Raw genomic sequence first — 20,134 nt, forward strand, 5'->3', positions numbered from 1 at the left:
TGGCATAAGAACTTCCGCAAAGAATGGGTAGAACCATTTTCCATCCCTATCGACTCAACCGGGCTAAACCCAATTTATTCATTCTGATATAGACCCCAGAGTCTTTTCAGGGTCAGCTCTCACCATATTCGCCGTCGGTTCTGTGTATCCCTCAATATGTCACGGTTATTAGAGTATATGCCTTTAAAGTATTTTTTTCCTCATGGGCTCTTACAAATTCCTCCCCCCCCAAAAAAAAACCATAAAAGTAAAATTTGTGGTTATAATACTAAATCTAGAGGACTCACAAAAGTAAAAAGGAGAAAACAAAAATCAGCTATAATCTTAGGATCCATAGATATCACGGCGTCGTTACTAATTCTCTTTTGCTTTCCCTCTGCCCCTAGGATTCTTTAAAAATTGAATGGGGGGGCGCCTGGGTGGCTCAGTCGGTTAGGCGGCCGACTTCGGCTCAGGTCACGATCTCGCGGTCCGTGAGTTCGAGCCCCATGTCGGGCTCTGGGCTGATGGCTCAGAGCCTGGAGCCTGCTTCCGATTCTGTGTCTCCCTCTCTCTCTGCCCCTCCCCCATTCATACTCTGTCTCTCTCTGTCTCAAAAATGATGGGGTGCCTGGGTGGCGCAGTCGGTTAAGCGTCCGACTTCAGCCAGGTCACGATCTCGCGGTCCGTGAGTTCGAGCCCCGCGTCAGGCTCTGGGCTGACGGCTCGGAGCCTGGAGCCTGTTTCTGATTCTGTGTCTCCCTCTCTCTCTGCCCCGCCCCCGTTCATGCTCTGTCTCTCTCTGTCCCAAAAATAAATAAAAAACGTTGAAAAAAAAATTTAAAAAAAATAAAAAAAAAAAATGAATAAAACGTTAAAAAAAATTTAAAAAAAAATTGAATGGGGATTATATTTAATTTTGTGCCTGCCTCTAAAGATAGCAAATGTTATAAGCAGAGGTTCCTTTAGGATCTTATTCCTGATGGATTTGGTTGAAGAAACAAACCAGGTGAAATAAAGTGAGATTTTAGTACAGCTAATACGAAGCCTCCGCTGCTGCTGCTTTTCCTTGGAGGCAACCCTGGAAGCGTCTTTCGGAGCCGAGCTCCTACTTACTCTACAGTCTCAGCCACGAGAAGAAGAAAACATTAAGCCAAAAAAAAAAAAAAAAAAATGCAGGCTGACGTCTTTTCCATTTCTGCCCCGCCTCAGTGTAATAGACCTGTGCCTTCACTTCCGGGGAGTGCGCGGCCAGCTGCTACGATTGGTAGGTGCCATTAGGACCTCAAGATGTTGGGAAGAGACACAGATCGTAAACGCCACTCAGTGGTTCTGAGTTTGGTGAGATTTTTGTCCCCACCCGAGAGATGTCTGCAAAATGACCTGTGGGTATTCTGAACTGGCTCGGCCAACGCCTATTTCAAGAGAATTGAGAAAAGGGGATTTACGATCACCCTGTCTGCCTATTTTCCAAGCTGATGTTCACAATATGTTTTTTGGGGAAGGCTGGTTCTGCTGCTGTTTCGTTCTCCTGACGAGCCCTTGCCTTCCACGAGGCAGGACCACTTCATGTTGGAAATCAGCTAACTGACTTGATTTTGGCAAGAAAAGCTCGTAAATCTGAGGTACTAAAGAACACAGTGATGCAAACTCTTCTTATAATATGTATTTATTTTTGGAAATGTGTAGTTATATACACGATACCCACAGGCTCCGTGAAACAAAGCAACATGTATGCTGACCGGTGTAATACACATTTAATTCCATCATTAAAATAAATCTTTTGTTTGCTCTGACACCTCCACTTTTACGCTTATGAGGGGACGGAAATGTCAAATTTAGCACCGCGGGGAAAACTGTCCATCGGGTTCAGGAGGAACCGAGGCAAATGGTAAGTTTGATGGTAGGAAAGCGTCCAGACCCACGTTGTTCTGTTGCGCAACCCCCGCTTTGCAAGTCAATCTCTTATGTCACATGTACCACAGGACTGATGATGGGCCCTGGAGACAAGTGTGTCCCCTGCCCCCTTCCCAAGCCAGCGGCATGAGCAGTTAGTGAGTTTGTCATCTTTGAGATCATCACAGAGACACAAATAGCAAGTGTACATTTCAGTCTACAAACAGAAGTGTAGAGAAACCTAGTTTTCTTTGCTTTCCAAATCTCTCTCCAATGTTAATTTCAAGCCCTGTTTTGCTAGGATGGGGCAGTGTCTTCTCAGCCAACTTGGAGTCTTCTCTCCCCACCGCCATTATCATCCTAGGGTTTAGTCTGGCTTGAGGAGATATGGGAAAGCCATCGCGTGGGAGCAAGGGTCCATCCAGTGCTCGGTTCACACTGGCATCTGCTGTTCCATGCGGCCACCATTGGGACATCCCCCCAGTTGTGTCCACGTGACTGTCTCCTCTAATCCGCGGCAATGGAATCACGCTGCTGCTTTTGTGCCCCATCTGGGGTCCCAGAACTTCTTCCAAGGCCCAAGCTCTGTCTGTATAGTGTGGTCTTTTCTGGAAGAGCCATCCTCCTGCTCATCGCAAGACCCGGTTCACCCTCACTTCCTGCAAAAGACCTCTCCTTGTCCCCCCAGAGCCCATCTCACCTCTTTTCCCTTTAAGACTCCATGGTGTTCACCTAGCACTTGCCATGCAGGGATTGTCTTGTCCTGAGGGACGAGAGTCCTTTTCACGAGTGTCTGTAGGCCTTTCTAGGAACGGGCTCAGATCCTCACTGATACGTCTTCCTCAATGAAATTAGCACTCCATCCTGCCGCCAAACACCCCTCAAGCTCACGTAGAGAAGCAAAGAAAGGAGACACAGGTAACAAGTAGAAAATGCAGACGCACGTAGGTTACCAAGATTATGCCCGACAAACCAGAAACGTGCCGTGTATATGTTTGATCTTCTGTACTACACTATCACTCAAAGGCGGCGTCTCTGTGTTAATGATTTTTTTTTTTATCTTTACCAGCATCCAGCCCAGTGACTCAGATGATGGATGCATCTGTTCTATGCTGACCCTAAGTACGATGAAGAAATAAGAGGGAAATTAAAAAGCAAATAAAAATCCCCACCAAAACAATATTTCTTCTTAAGATGTTGACTGGAAAACCGCAGACACAGAAACGATAGATAGATAAACCCTAATAATGGACTACTCTATCAGCTCTGTTAGTAACACAACAAATTCAGTTCCGTTCAATCAGGGTTGTCTCATTTCTTCAAAGTGCTGCTGGACGAGGCTCTGGTGATAGAGAGAAAAATAAGACATGGTTATAGGGTTACATTTGATATGACTGCTTAGAATTTCCTAGCGGGTAGGCGTGTTATGCAGTCATAAATAGGAACACAGATATGCAAGAAACTAGTATTTTCTTAAATAAAACATTCATTTTTAAGAGGAACCCAAGGGGCCCAGCTAACTCCTGGAGAAGGGAAACATATAAGGTACAGGGGGTGTCAGGTAGACCAGAAGTCACCTACAACCTCTCAAGTGGGAAGTTCCTCAAAAACCAAAACACGCAGGGGTGCCTGGGTGGCTCAGCTGGTTAAGCGACTGACTTCGGATCAGGTCATGGTCTTGTGGCCCATGGGTTCGAGTCCTGTGTCGGACTCTGTGCTGACAGCTCGGAGCCTGGAGCCTGCTTCAGATTCTGTGTCCCCCCCCCCCCCCCCCCCCCCCCCCCCCGCTCATGCTCTGTCTCTCTCTCTCAAAAATAAATAAAACATTAAAAAAATTAAAAAAAACCCAAAACATGCAATATTGTGTTAGCTTCAGGTATAATAATACAGTGTTGCATGGCAATTATACCTCAATAAAAAGAAAACAAACTTTTTAAACAAAGAAAAAAACCAAAAACAAAACAGATGCCATTCTTGGTAGGTAACTAAGGAGCGATTCTATGCGTATGGCTGTATACAGATCTTTATTAAAACCCGAGTCACCGCTATTTGGATAGGTCTTGCACAGAATACACATACCCATTGTTGTGTAAACTGAGACACTTTTGGAAGTCAAAGGGAGCACTGTTCTTAACAATTACTCTGTGACCACAGCCGACAGAAAGCTGGAGTGCGGCCATCCTCGTCCCGCAATGCTGTCGAAGTGAAGGAAAAGAATTAAGGGCAAACCCAAACATAAAGACACTTGAAAACCCTTAAAATCCCTTCTCAATATCAAACCCTCGCTGACTCAGAGGTAGATTCTCCTCTCCTTTGCAGTGAGAGGGAAACAGTTTCCCCAGAATAATTTCACAAAATTTCTGCCACCTCCAGAGCTTACCTTTTGTGAAGTCCCTGCACGGGGGCTTTCCTGTTTTCAGATCTGAAATTGTAACAATGTTTACTTGTTTTGAGGCTGGTGGGAAAAGAACCAAAACATGGTGAATATTAGATGCCAAGAAGACAGTATTATTTCAGTGTGTTTGCATGGGACGTTGAATTTGTGACGGATGCTGAGTATTGAATATGTACTTAAGTAACTTCCCTGAAGGCGATTATATTTTTTTTCACCTTTATTTATTTTTGAGACAGAGAGAGACAGAGCATGAGTGGGGGAGGGTCGGAGAGAGAGGGAGACACAGAATCTGAAACAGGCTCCAGGCTCCGAGCTGTCAGCACAGAGCTGGACGCGGGGCTTGAACTCACGGACCGCGAGATCATGACCTAAGCCGAAGTCTACGCTTAACCGACTGAGCCACCCAGGCGCCCCTAGGCGATTTTAATAACATACATTAGTTCCTTTTATAAAGTAGTACATATACACTTATTGTAGATAATTAAAAAAAATAAGACAGATATACAGAAGAAAACCAAATCACCTATAAACCCATAGAGAGAAAACATATTAGTATGTTTCTATTTGTGTATTTCAGATGGTTGAGATTATACTATATATGTACCTTTTCCTTCTTTTCTTTAACTTTTTTTAAACATTTATTTACTTTTGAGAGAGGCCACTCCACATTCTTCAACACGAAGGGGTTTCATGCAGGAAATGTGAGGCTTATATAACCTTGTATACAGCGTCGCCTTGGAGGAGAGCACTTGGAAGAGAACAGGAAAGCCCAAGGTCTGGAAGCCCAATTATTTCTGCGATGCCACTGCTGCTGAGCACCTGCCACAGGCTGGTCCCCCCCCCCCGCCCCCCGCCCCCCACTCGTGCCTAGAACTCCCGCCAGAAATAATGGCCTCTCCTTTCCTTCCGCCTTGCAAACCACGAAAAGTGCCACCCACTGATCAGATCCAGACACCTGCTGAGAAATAACAGTATCCGGGCTGGCAGCACCTGTGACGTCCGGGAAAGCTCAGGCGGACAGGGAAGATAATGCGGCGCGTCGGTTCATGTCAGGGCCACAGGTGATGCGACAAATCCGACTTCACTTCATTTTTCTCCCTAATTGTACATTGCAGTTATTGCTCCGACCCGTGGCTGCGAATGGGGCGGCGGTAGCTCAGATCGCAGCGCTCGCGGCCCCACCCGCATCCGTCTTAAGTACGCGCCCCTTGTCGGTTCCGCCTGGGGGCCCGGGACAGCCCACCCGCGGTTCTCCCCCCACCCCCGAGTCCACTCCCGGCCCGGCCGTACCTCCAGCCGCACCGCCACTGGAGGGCAGCACCTGCCCGCCACCCGTGCAGCGGGAGCGGCTCCGGGGCTGGGTCCCCCAGCTGCGGCCCCTTCCATTGCCAAGGCGCGGCTCTGGTCCCCCCCCCTCAGCGGGCTTCTCCGCGGAGGGACGGCTGCTCCGCGCCAGGGCCGCCGCTTCTTTCCTGAGCACCGCACCGCGTTTTCAAGGCCGCCGGCTCCTTTATGGCAAAGCATCTCCAGCCTGCGTGGATCCCCCCCCCGCCCCGCCCCCACCGCCGAGGGTGGACTTGACCCCTGGGCCTGAATGGAGGCCCTCTCCATCGGCCCCTACCTCCAGCCGGGCTTCCCTCCCGGAAGCTCCTTTCCCCGTGAAAATCAGCTCACGTGGGGCCCCGGGGTGGCTCAGTCGGGTTGGGCGTCTGACTTGGGCTCAGGTCATGATCTCCCGGTTTGTGAGTTCGAGCCCCGCGCGGGGCTCCGAGCCTGGAGCCTGCTTCCGATTCTGTGTCTGCCCCTCTCTCTGTGCCCCTCCCCTGCTCACGCTCTGTCTCTCTCTCTCTCTCAATAATAAACAAACGTTAAAACATTTTATAAAAGAAAATCAGTTTGTGCAAAAGGACACCATTAACTGCCAACTCTGACATTTCTTGGCACGTGGGTTTATCGTCTGAACCTGTAGCACCCAGCGCTGCGAGGAAACTTTTGGACATCACTCTTTGCCCACGTTCTTCCCATAGATTCCCAAACAACGGAATTACTGTATACAAGAGAATAAACATGAAGGTTTGATACATACTGGCAAATTGATTCCAAAACCTCTTACCAATTTATACATCCGCCAGCTAGTTAACAGTGCCTCTCCTGGAACCCTGGCTCACTGCACCTTTGGCTGAGTGGTATTTTATCTGTATCTATTTATCACCTATGTAGATATTTCCCCATATTATATATATGGGATATGTAAAGTATACATATCCTATGCATAATGTATAACATTTACAACATAGATCTATTTCTCACAGGCTGCTTTGTTCACCATATTAAAGCGAATCATGCCCCAACCCTCTCTCTCACATGTATCCTTGAGGCTCCGAAAACCAACACCTTCTAAAACTGTGAGGAAAGTAACACCCTCCTCATATTTGTCTCAGTCAATGGTAATTGTGGCAATTTTAATTGTGGACTGAATAAAAGGTGTTCTTCCACAAGTTGAAGGCATAGATCACTAAGGAGTAGGTTGAGCCGTGGGTGGCCAAAATCCCAAATACCAGTGGGTTAAACCAGATTTTTTTTTTCTCTTTGTCATAGCGGGTCTCCTAGTGGCTCTCCCCTGGTATGAGAGCCACTGAACCAGGTTCATCCACCTTCCTTTCCCAAGTTTGCAGCCACCTAGCAGGAAGGAGAAGGGGAAGGCACGCTTCTGCTTGCTAGAAGATACTTTGCAGAAGCTGCACATACCCCTTCCTCTTAGAGCTCATTGCCCAGAAGGTAGCCAGCCAGCCAAGTTCAGCTTCAAGGAGGGTGGGAAATACAGTCTCTGTCCAAGTATCAGATGAGTTCAGCAGGGAACACATACCAAGGAACAAATAGTGGTCCCTGTCCCAAAGGCACAGAAGTACAAGATATGTTGGGTTTTTTTCCCTTAAATGGCACAGTTTACTTATTTCCTGGAATGCCTGAGCTCCTCCTTTACATAGAAAATACAAAGCTGTGGATAAGAGCCTATTGTTTTCCTTTCTTTTAATTATAGTCTGCTTTGACACAGATTATAGCTTCAGAGATATTTCAGATTCATTTTGGAATTCACATGGCTGCAATTTCTCATGCTTTGCTCCCTTTCCTCGTTCAGCCTCTCTGTCTTGCCGTCGACTGGTCTGAGAATACACACTCAGACGTAGCAGGTGAGGTTTGCTTTCCGTCCTTTCCTTGACAAAAGAACAAGGAAAGCTTTCGAAAACCTCAGGAGGCAGAGAAAGAAACTAAGAGAGAAGAAGGAGAGATAGCAGGTCTCTGCGTTGAGCATCTCAACTTACAATGAATATAGCCTCCGTCATGCAAATTAAAAAACCCAATTTGGATGGGCCAGGGAGGTTTAATGGAAAGATACACATCAGGAGACTTGGCAATTTACAGGGGCAGGATCTCATCATGCTTCTGTACACATCTTGTGCATCTCATCAAGCACACAACAGGCCGAAATTACAATAATCCAATTTCATAACTTATTGGCCAAATAAGTGAAGACAGTGATGTAAATTTTGGGGATTGGAGATCGTAAGCCAAGAATAGGCACTAGCTTGAGCAACGGATCTCAGGGAGCCCTGAGTCTGCTTATCATCCAAACCACTTGGCGAGTAGCCTTTCTGCTGACCAGTTGGTTGGGCCAGAGTTCTCTGATCACTTGCCCATCTTTCTGCTCAGTTTTCGCAAACCTCTCCCGAACCACATATTCATGCAGTGTGCTCTACTCGAGAAATACTTTCTAAATGAAGAAGTGTGTGTATAGTTGATACAGTGATGATGAACTTGAAGTTGAGGGTATTCGCATAGTAAGTGGCAGAGAGTGGGAAACTTCCTGCTCAAGGTTCAAACGCTCATCGTTTAGGGAGTCTAGCCCCCCAAATTCTTCCGAGGTCGGCGGATCTTCAGGTGCCCCCAAATCTGAGCTGTTGCTATAGGCTTTTAGCCTCTGGTTAAGGCTGGCTTCCACGCCGCCCCTAGCTTTGGGTGTCTGACCATGTGACTGAATTCTTGTGAACGGTGTGTGAATTCAGTCAAAACATATCTGGAAAGACATTTAACTGAAAACCTCAGAGTTCAAGGAGCTCTATTCAAGAGTATGCAAACGTACAAGAAGAGGATGCACAAAAAAAACCCAGTGGAGGGGCGCCTGAGTGGCTCAGTCGGTTAAGCATCCGACTTCGGCCCAGGTCATGATCTCACGGTTCGGGAGTTCGAGCCCCACGTCGGGCTCTGTGCTGACAGCTTGGAGCCTGGAGCCTGCTTCGGATTCTGTGTCTCCCTCTCTCTCTGCCCCTCCCCAGCTTGTGTTCTGTCTCTCGCATTGTCTCAAAAATAAATAAACATTAAAAAAAAAATCCATTGGGGTGGATCTGATGAGTCTTGACATGGGGGCAAACGTGGGTTAGCCTGGGACATCAGGACTTAAGCCAGCCTGGGAATTGCTGGTGAGGGTCTAAGTCTTTGGAATCATTAGAAGCTCAGTCATAACAACAGGAGGAGGATGGGGCAGGGACTGTTTTTTCCTCTTTACGGTTGAGTGCCTGCCCAAGGTCATACAGTGCAGGGGAGAGGGGAGGGGAGGGCGCTGTGATGAAAATACAACCCCGGTGTCCCGACTTCTAGGCCAGGGCCCTTTCCATTATGCTGCAGCCGCCTGCTTCCAAGAGAGCCACATTCGATGCCCAGAAAATGCCATGCAGAAGCCTGCTGTGACTATTCTAAGTTTGAGTGGGGGTGGCTGGGGTATATGGTGGGTAGAGCCAGGGGAGGGCTGCCATCCTGGATATGGAAGCCTTTTTTTTTATGGCTCACCCGGTTCCAGCTGGCATAAACAAGGCAGGGCTGAAGATGAAATGCCCTGGACATTATTAAGCCCATTAGGGTTCCGGATACCTCCCCCCAGACTTCTCTTTACATCCCCAGTCAAGTTTGATCAAATTTCTCACCTGTTCATGAAGAGATGTCCCTCTTCCTCGCCTCTCCTCAAGGAGCAAATATTCTCTCATCTACTTTGGGAAGGAAAAAAAAAATTCTTTTAGTCCAGAGTTCAAGTCACGGAGAAAAAAAAAATGCGTTGCTGTCCTCTACCCTGCCTCGGGGGACCAACTTGTCTCAGTCCGCCCGGGACTTTCACAGTTGAAAATCTCATGTGCTCCCTTTAATCCAGGACAAACTGGGGTTCTAGGTCATTCTTGCTGCCTGGGGTGGGGGTGGGGGCACCGAAGCGGACCCTGCAAAATGCTTTGTTCTTGCTAGATAAAGACAGTGGGTGTGGCTACCTACATCTAACAAAGGCAGAAGGATTGGTGAACTGGGCTGCTAGCCTCTTGCTCTGCAGGACAAGGAACGTCCCCATGAAGGTGAGGGCAGGTTTTTTTCGAAGCCTGGTCTTCCAGTGTGAACGGAGAGGCTCCTTGGGGTGGAACAGAGTGGCTGCGGCCGTGGGAGAGGAGGGGCTGGGTGCCTCATACTTGCCTGCAGGCAATTAGGCCTGTCTCAAGGAGCCCGGGGAAAATTCTTGTTCCCAGGGTAGAACATTCTGGTAAAGTCAGGCTGGGGGCAATTACCTACAACGTCAATTAGCCTATGGGGTAATCGACAAGAGTCAGCACAAACCAGTCTGTGCTTCCTTTCTCTTGGCTGGCTCTCCCTGGCCCACGCGAGCGGGCGGGACCGTCACCTGCCCTGCAGGTGCGGGGAGGCTTGCGCGGGGCCCCTTCCCAAGTGTTCCCGTTTCCTGAGGAAGGAACTTGCCTCCTGCTCACGAGGAGGCAAGGCCGCCTTTCTGACCTGTCACAGGGTATTTGCCGCGGCTGGATTTGTTGTCTCGGGCGGGGCGCGGCCTTTTGACAGCTGCAGAGGGGAGGACGGTCCAGCAGCATCGCAGCTTTCACCGTCTGGCCAGGAGTTTGGATGACCGGGAAGCTGAATTCAGCGCCCCTGCGCGCGGGGCTCATGCAACCCGCCGGCAGCAGCTAGGCGCAGGGCCCCAGGGGGCGTGCGGGGGCAGGGAGGCGGCGGGGCGGGCACCGCACTGCAGATCCCAGCCGGGAAAGCGCGCTGGGAGGTTCGGCGCCCGCACCGCCGCAATGCGGAGCCCGCGGCGGGGCTGGAGGAGCGAGCCCCGGAGAAGCCAGCCCTGGTGCTGGGGCGCAGAGCCCCTAAATCTGGCGACGCACCGGGGGTGGGTCTGGGGATGGCGGGGAGAACTGCCTTGTGGCAATAGGTGGGGGTGTGCAGCATGGGAAGGGGCTCAGGAGACCGAAGAGAGAAGAGGTCAGAGGCCTTCCGGCGGTTTCTGAGGGGGAAGGCAAGGCGGCAAGCCCCTGTAACTGATCAGCAGCAACTGTTTCTCTTTCGGGGCCGCTGCCCCGCTCTTTCTTCCCTGTAACTTGCAGCCACATCCCTCCCCGTCTTTGATCCTCCTAAACCACGGCCCACCCCACGGCTGCCCCCCTCAGTTTCCCTGCTGGAGTCCTGTTTGAGGACGCTCCCATGCTGCACCGGGCAGGTGGTTGCAATTCCACAATATTTATTTGACTTGATTCTGCACAAGGAACCAGGTTAGGCCCTTCAGGGCATATTCCTGGCCTCTGGGTATTGCAGGGTAATGATAAGAAACAGGACAAGGGCCCTGATAAATAAAGCACGTAGCCAAACGTGGAACCTGAAAACCTCGAGGGAGTTACAAAGTATCTTTTGTATATTTTCTCTATAGCTTTTTTTTTTTCCCTGTAGGTACAAACTGTGAGGAACTTTGTCTCATCTCTGCAAATCTGATTGGGTAGTCCAGAGAAAGCTATAGGTTTTCTTTTCTTTTCTTTCTTTCTTTTTTCTGTTTTGTTTTGTTTTGTTTGTCTATAGGTTCATTTCAGCTTCCATCCAACATCAGGAAATTCACTCTTTCCGTTTGGGTGGAGTAAGCCCGCTTTTAAAATCAGACAGACCTGGGTATAGGCCTTGGTGCTGCCTTTACTTGCTCTGTGTTCTTGGGCACATCGGTTCACGCGGTCAGTTTTCTCAACCGTGAAGTTGGGCTGAAATAAAAAGAGGTTAAGAGCACAGGCTCTGATGTGTCGATAGGAATCCACCACTCACTGTGTGACCTGGGTAAGTTGCTGAACCTCCTGGTGCCTCAATTTCTTCACCTGGAAAGTGGGCATGCTAATACTACCTACCTCCTTGCGTTGCTATAATGATTGAATGTGTTAATAGATGCATAGAGCTTAAAATAGCGGCCAGCACAGAACACGTAATAATAATGACGATAACAATTTCATCACAAGGTAGCTATGCCGTCTGAATTAGACAGTGCACATAAAAATATGGGGAAAATAAATATGCATACAGGTGACCATCACCCTCCTTTACTTCCAGTGAGTTAGGGAACAGCAGAAGAGCCCTTCTGGACTAACATTCTGTACCACAGAATTGAGTCTAGCATGAGTAGATAATTTTTCCTTCTTTTGCCACTTTCCCTTTAAGAAAATGGAAACTAGGGGCACCTGGGTGGCTCAGTCGGTTAAGCGTCCGACTTCGGCTCAGGTCATGATCTCACGGTTCGGGAGTTCGAGCCCCGCATCGGGCTCTGTGCTGACAGCTCAGAGCCTGGAGCCTGCTTCGGATTCTGTGTCTCCGTCTCTCTCTGCCCCTCCCCTGTTCATGCTCTCTCTCTGTCTCAAAAATAAATAAAACATTAAAAAAAATTAAAAAGAAAATGGAAACTGAAGTTGATATAGGGGATGATTATCAATATGACATAACTCTTATTACATTACAAGGTTATGCTAAAGCACGCTTTTCGAAAAAGTAAAAAAATTATGATTCACATACAAATATAAAAATGAATAAACTCCAAATACGTTATTTAACCCATTCATTAATTGGGGAGTGAGTAAGATGCTAACATCTGTTCAAAGGACGATCTGAAGAACACACACACACACACACACACACACACATACACACACACCCCAGCAGGAATGCAGAAATGAATTTGCTAATAGATGCAACACTGGTTAACAATGTAGTGCAGGGGCGCCTGGGGGGCTTGTAGGTTGGGTGTCCGACTTTGGCTCAGGTCATGACCCAGCGGTTTGTGGGTTCGAGCCCCGCGTCGGGCTTTGTGCTGACAGCTTAGAGCCTGGAGCTTGCCTCAGATTCTGTGTCTCCCTCTTCCTCCTCCTGCCCCACTCACGCTCTCTCTCTCTCTCAAAAATAATTAAAAGTTAAAACAATTAAAAGAAATCTGTAGTGCAGCCAAATACAGCACGTGGGTTAACTTCTTTTACGAGATGGAAACCAATCAAATCTCTACCAGACAAAATTCATTTGCATTTCTATAGGCAAGGATCGTTTGCTTTACTCTCAGTTTTCCAAAGCTTAACTTCTATTCCTCCAGCGCTCTAAAGCTGTCCAGTGAGCGGAGACAGGGGAAGATGCGCGAGTCCATAGTATCCAATAACCCTCAGAGAGTCTGTGGTGAGCCTATGCCTCGGTCATTGCTGCAGGAGCACCCAGTCACGTCCCTGACAGTTAAAGATAAACCAAGTGATAAACTCCCATGTTGGAAAGAGGGGGGGGATTTATTTGCGGGGACGTATGCACACTTGTCCGTTGATTGGGTAAAATGAGATGAACCTATATTTGTGATGTCACCTTATCCAACACCGTGGGTCCCCAGGATCAAGACTGCCATCCTTCAAATGTGAAACAGTTTCGAGGTGGTAGGTGACACCAGCAGAGGCTGCTCACAGGCTTCTCAGAGAGCTTCTGTGGCCGGCCCACTCCTCTTCCAGAGGCACTGAAGCCTTGAGAGAGAGATCATGCCCCAGGTCTGCAAGGGGGTGAGACGGAAACCCGAGGTTGGCTCGGGCAGGGAGGGTCTAGGCTCCTGTGGCCTGATCCGCACTAAGCCCCTGGGCCACAAGCACCCCATGACGTATGTCCGCTCCTTGAGCACCGTCTGTCGTGAGTCTGTGAGCCGTGTTCTGTCTCCATGAACTGGGAGACTTTTTTTTCCCAGCTCCTTGGAATACAGCTATGGGCTGAGAGATCAGGGGGACAGCTTCCTCGGTTCCTTACTCAGACCACGTGATTGGGTCTCATGGGAAGTGATTCTAGGGGGTGCTCAGAGCCTGTTTTCCGTTGCCCTTGCCCGAAGACAGCAATCACAGTGCGGATGAGCGTTTTCCGTCTCACCATAGGAGAGGGACGCCGGCTCTTGATAATGAAGCGGCAAATGGCAAGCGGACGTTCACTGTGGCTTCTCTGTCCGCAGATGGCCACTGGCGTGGGTGTGGGGGATGGAGGGCCAGAAGACACACTTTGTGTCCCGAACAGATGCCACCCTGTTCCGACCGCCTGCACGCTGCCAGGAGCCGCTAAGTGCTGTGCTAATGCCGTCTTTTCACGCTGCTGGACGAGGGGCAGGGGGCCAAGGGATCTTGTTTCTTCCTTCCTTTGCTTCAACCTGAGCAAAGATCTTGTTTTTTCCTCCCTTTGCCGGCTGAATGGCTTTCCCCAAAGTATACCGGGCCCTTGGGATTTTTCTAACCGGAGAGAGCATTGCAATTGGGCCGCATTAGAGATCCACGCTGATTTTGACCTTCAATCTAAATAATTAGAGCCTTCTTATCTAACTAAACAAAGAAGATCTGGGGCAGCACGGGACAGATTTAGAAATAACCCACCAGGAGATCAGAACTCCGCCTGAGGAGGACAGCACTGTGCTATAACCCAAATGGGAGAAAACTCATCAGATGGAGGCAGAGAGATGCCTCCCTACCTGCATTCCCCCCCCCCCCTTTTTTTCTTTTAACAGAAAAATGACTTTCAACAAGCCCCTTCAATAGACAAATCAACCTCAGATGAAATCCCCAGCGGACCTCCTTCCCTGCCAGGAATAATAAACTACTCCTGGGCTGAGCAGCTGTCCAGCATCACTGAGGGCTGCTGTTTCCTTCCATCCAGTCCTGGGAGAGCCCCGAAGCCCCTCCTCTCGATCCTGGCCAGTGCTGCTAAATTTAGCTCTTCCAGCGTGTGCACAGTCTATATTTAGTGCCCGAGAGTCAGAGCTCAGCGGACAATTCATCAAGCCATCCGTCATCCCTCTATCCAAGCGACACGTAGAGAAAAATCCTTCCAAAGACCAGCTTGCCCTCCGCTGGGGTGGAAGCCATTCTGACGATGGGGAATCCACGGGGCCAAAGGGGTTTTCTCCTCCCGCAGTGGTGTTAGGACTGCCTGAGCTCACCAGGCCCGCAGCCAAGGGGTGGAGCGTGGCACTGGAGAGCCAGAGGGCAGCGGGAAGAGGAGGGAGGGAAGCCGGACTCGGGGAATGGCCTGCAGGTGCGGGTGCGCTTGTTCTGTCCCCTTTGCGATCGTAGGCGACCGGGTGTGGATCTTAAGGCTCTAGCTTAGATGCCACCTCTTCATCGGAATTGCCTTGAGACCACTCAAAGTGGGTTAGGAGCCCCCGCCCCACTGCACACTGTATAGAAACTACCCCCTGCACTGTAATGTGCAAATAAATCACCAGGGGCGGGGGGCGGGGGTGTTGAGATGAAACTTCCCATTCTGTGTATCCGGGGCCTCAGATCCTGCATTTCTTATGAGCTCTGGGGGCAAGAGATGATTCCATTTGGACTTTTCCAAGAGGGAGCACATGTGTTCAGGAGCAGTGTCGCAAAGCATAGGACAGTGACCTGGCGTTATAGACAAATAAAGAAGAATCACGAGGAGGGTCTTACCCTGAGAACATTCAGAATATCGGAGGGCGCGGTGGTCCTTTGCCGGTAGCCATCTGAGAAACCCGAAAGGGTAGGGGATCCCTGAGAACAAAGGGGTGAGAGCATTTCTTAACCTTTGTTGTTCTCCCGGAGCATAGGACTCAGGTGAGTTTCAACCTGTCAGAGTGTAAGGTGGGGACAGTGAAGTGTGGAGTCGGGCTCGGATAAGCGACAGGTGTCTGTGGACCAGCATAACCTGGAGGTGGTGGTGGTGTGGAACTGGCTGGAACCTGTCCTTGAGAGCTCATTGTTAAACATACAGCTGGTTGCTAAACCACTGGTAGGTTGAAGTTGGCCATGGTGGGAGTATTTATACCATGAAAATTGGCAAACACTGTAAATCAGTGTTCCTCTTCTGCCCACTCATCTCCAGAGCTTACACATTTATCAGCAGCCCACTGCCCAGAAGGCCCTGTGGAGGAGGCAAAATTCGAAATGGACCTTAAAAGTTGGGAGAAGGAGCATCTTGCCTCTCTCCTTCACAAGGTAGTGCCAGAAAAGAGACGGCACGATCCCTTCGACTCCAAGATGAAGTGCCCAGAGTTGAACTAGAAATGAATTAAGCATTGCTTTAAGTAAGGGCATACGGTCTGGACAAGAATTTTAATTTTAATTTTGAGATGGGACAGAAGGAAAGTTGTGACATGTAGATACAGTACTTGTGAGCCATTCCCAGCATCCAGAGGGTTCTGTTCAACAGGCGTCTTCCGAGCATCTATAATCTAGCGATTGTGTTATGCCATCTCTGTAGAGTGCCTTCTGAATTGTCCAAAGCAAGATCACTTTGTTTTTTATTGTTTGATTGTATATTTTGTGGCATTATGATTACTCTTTAAACAGTGTTTTTAATGTTTATTTATTTTTGAGAGAGAGAGAGGAAACAGGGGAGGGGCAGAGAGAGAGGGAGACACAGAATCCAAAGCAGGCTCCAGGCTCTGAGCCGTCAACACAGAGCCTCGTGTGGGGCTCGAACCCACGAACCCTGAAATCATGACCCGAGCTGAAGTTGAACACTTAACCGACTGAGCCACCCAGGTGCCCATGGTTACTCTTTAGAAGTGTGACCACTGTATCTACCTCCTTTTTAGTAAGTAAGCTGATACCCTGCATCATTCAGCGATAGCCAACAACATAATTCAGTACGGGCATGGAGAGAAAGCCATGTTATGTCATATCAGAGTAAGATATTCAACACTTTTCGTGCATTTCTCTTTCAAAGGGGGCTATATGGTCCAGTCATTGTCCTTCTCATCCTTTTACCCTGACCGTCTCTTCGAATCATGGTTCTTTCACTATTATTGTTATTAGAAAAATTTTAATTCCTGTATAGTTAACACACGGTGTTGGGGTAGTTTCAAGTGTATGCATCAGAGTTCTCTCTCGTAAGAAGCCTTCAATTGTTTCTCAATTTTTTTTTTTAACCTATACACTGCTAAAATCAAGAGTGGTCAGACAAGAGTAAGATTATGTCAGGACAAACGTATTCCTCCTACAGAAACGGAAACAGAAACAAACCCCTCCGAGGATATATCAAGTTCAGGACTCTGCTTTGAAGAATAAAGAGGAGGTAGTTAGACATAGGAGGTGGAAGGAATTCCTGTAAAGGGAGTAGCATTTGGTCGTGCTGGTATGCTCTAAGGCATTCATGATTGTCGTCACCGAAGCATGGCTAGGCTTGGGGTAAAATGAGAGGTGGGCTAGAATAAGGAGGAAGAAGGTCAGAATCAAGCAGCGGTGGTCACACCATTCAGAGCTTTATGGTTTGATCTCACTTGGGAGTTGGAGCTTTATCTTAAAAGCTCCAAGGGGCTCTCAAAGGATTGGGATCAGAGCAGCAGAAGAAGTCTGGTTCTAGGCTGAAAGAGGATTACGCAGAAAGCTGGTAGTGACCCAAGTGAGGGGGCTCTGTGCGGAGACTGGCAGGGGGTTGAAAATTCAGTTCCAAAGGTGTTAAGGGGGTAGTGTCTGCCATCTTGGTGATGTGATTGATTGATTGATTGATTGATTGACTGGATATGGGGATTGAGAGAAGGAAAAGAATAAAAAAGATTCAAAGGTTTTTGTGTCTAAAGACTGAATGGGTAGTGTACCATTTACGGATTGGGAATACAAGAGAATTTGGACCAAATGCATTCGACACGTATCTGGGGAAGAGCCCCTTGGAGAAACTCACAAACGTTTATAATTCCTTTATGTTCCCTAGTAACTTGTTATGTATTTCAGCTGTAACGTGACGTAAGTGGCCTGTCTTCATGATGGTTAACTATGGGTATACAATAATGATATGTGAAAATCAAATAGTATATGACTAAGAATAGACAAATGTGAATCTATATACCAGTGAAAACCTCCAGTAGCTAGCCTTGCTCAGCCGAGTGATGAACTAGCTCACTGAGTCACGAGCGTGCTCACGTGAATTCCACTGACTGCCTTATAATCTCTTTTACTATCACTTAAGCTTCCATCTGTGATGAAACACACTTCAGATAATTATTTTATTGCTTGATCTTTTAAATCAGCAGTGGAAACAAAACACATTATTGTTTTTAACAAAATTAACTCACCGGAACCCATTTTTGAACGCGTGGGGGTTTGCAAACTGCCATTGTAAGAACATTGATATTCCTCATTGTTTAGTAGAGACCCGACATCGAATAAGTATATGTGCTCCCGAAGGTAATATTGAAAACCCTTTTTTGAAAAAGAAAATCCATCCAGAATTAGATTCAGCTTTATTGTAATAGTATTTGATATTGCTACAAGTTTGATATTGCTTTTAAAATATATTGGCGCACTCAATGAGCATGATCAATATTGGTGAAAACGTTCCAATCACGTGGACCTCCTTATTATTTTTGACTTTCACTCCTACCACCTACAAGCATGTCTGCGTCACACCAGTCCTTTCTTCCTTTTCTGCCTCGTTAGAATGTATGTCCTATTTCCTCTCTGAAGCTGTCTTTTTCAACTGAGTCTCCAAGTTCTCAATGCCTTCTGCTTCCTCTGGGGCTACACCCAACCTCTCTCTACTGTACGTTCAATCTCTCCCTTTTGAGCAACTATTCTAAATGTGAAATGCTCATCTATTTCTTGAAATAGTTGTTTATACTGGGTGTTACCATTTCACCACCTTTAATTAACTCTTTAGCTCATAAGGTTTCTGTTCTCACTATTTCCCTGAAATTACTCTTACTGTGGTTACCTCTGTATCACCAGATCTACAGGCCACCTGATCGTGGATTTTTCTCTGAGGTGGGCAGTGAACAGAGGAGTGACACAATGTGACCTGTGCCTTTTCAAGGTCACTCTGAAAGGTGCAAGTGTTAAGGCAAGGAGACCAATGAGAATGCTGCGGAAATAGTTTTTATGAGACGTAATGTTGGCTTGAACTACAACGGTAGTAATGTAGGTGGTAAAAAAGGACCGGATTCTAGGGATGTTTTTTTTAAATTTTTTTTTTTCAACGTTTATTTATTTTTGGGACAGAGAGAGACAGAGCATGAACGGGGGAGGGGCAGAGAGAGAGGGAGACACAGAATCGGAAACAGGCTCCAGGCTCTGAGCCATCAGCCCAGAGCCCGACGCGGGGCTCGAACTCACGGACCGCGAGATCGTGACCTGGCTGAAGTCGGACGCTTAACTGACTGCGCCACCCAGGCGCCCCTCTAGGGATGTTTTAAAGGCAGAATTGACAGGATTGGCAGATGGAGTGGAGATTGAATGTGAGAGAAGGGCAGGAGTCCAGGGTGAGTCCAAGGTTTTGACCTGGACAACTGGGAGAATACTGGTCAGTACTATTCTTTCAGGTTGGGCCATCACATAGGAAAAACTCAGACCATCCTGCCATCCCAATGAAAATGGTGAAGACTCTGGGTGTTACTCTGAATGATATGAGAAGCGGGGAGATTTTAGAGCAGATTTAGAGTAAATCACAATCTGATTGACATTTTAGAAGATCACTCTGCTGATGGAGAAGGGACTATAAGTGAACAAGGATGGAGTAAAGGAGAATTGTGAGATAGTTTTATAGTAATGCAGGTGAGAGGTGATGGTAGATGGAACCAAGGCGGGAATAGTGGAAGTGGTGAGACGTGGTCAGATTCTGGCTATAAATTGAGAGAAGAGTTGCCATGATTTGTTGATATGAAGGAAAAATGAAGAGGAATCAAGGATCACTCCGGGCTTTTGCCCAAGCAACTGGAAGAATGGAGTTACCATTTACTGAAATGGGGAAAGCTACAAGATAAGCAGATCTGGGGATAGAATGGGAAATTAAGAGGTTAATTTTGAGGCATGATAAATGTGAAATGTTTACTAAAATTCCCATGGAGGGACACCTGGACGGCTCAGTTGGTTGAGTGTCCGACTTCGGCTCAGGTCATGATCTCACGGCTTGTGGCTTCAAGCCCTGTGTTGGGATCTGTGCTGATGGCTCAGAGCCTGGAGCCTGCTTCCGATGCTGTGTCTCCTTCTCTCACTATACCCCTCCCCTGCTCATACTCCGTCTGTCTTTCAAAAATAAATACACATTAAAAGAAATTTAAAAATCCAGTGGAATATTACGGGGAAGTTGTATTTACGAGGCTGGTGTTTAGAGCAGAGATTAAGTTTGAGGCATAGACCGGGGGATCATCAGCATAGACATGGTATTTAAGTCTATGAGACTGGATGAGATCAGCAAGAGCATGGGCATAGATGGTGAAGATACCTGAAGGCTAAGCCCTCGACCTGTGTGCACCTGGATGGCAGGGATACAAGTAGGAACCAACAAAGGGGATCGAGGAGGAGCAGCCAATGAAGCAGACAAGGAACCCAGAATGAGGTCCCAGAAAATAAATATTTCAGGAAGGAAATCATGATCCTCGTGGTCAAGTGCTATTGTTAGGTCAGGCAAGATGAAGTGTGAGAACCCCTGGATTTGGCTACGTGTGCGGTGTGGAGGGGGTTGGGGACTGGAGATTTTGACAAGAGCCGCTTTTAAGGCATCCGGGAGAAGGAAAGTCTTACTGGAGTGAGTCCAAGAATGAAAGAGAAGGTGCTG

The sequence above is a fragment of the Lynx canadensis genome, chromosome F1 (genome assembly GCF_007474595.2).
Source record: "Lynx canadensis isolate LIC74 chromosome F1, mLynCan4.pri.v2, whole genome shotgun sequence".
NCBI lineage: Eukaryota > Metazoa > Chordata > Mammalia > Carnivora > Felidae > Lynx > Lynx canadensis.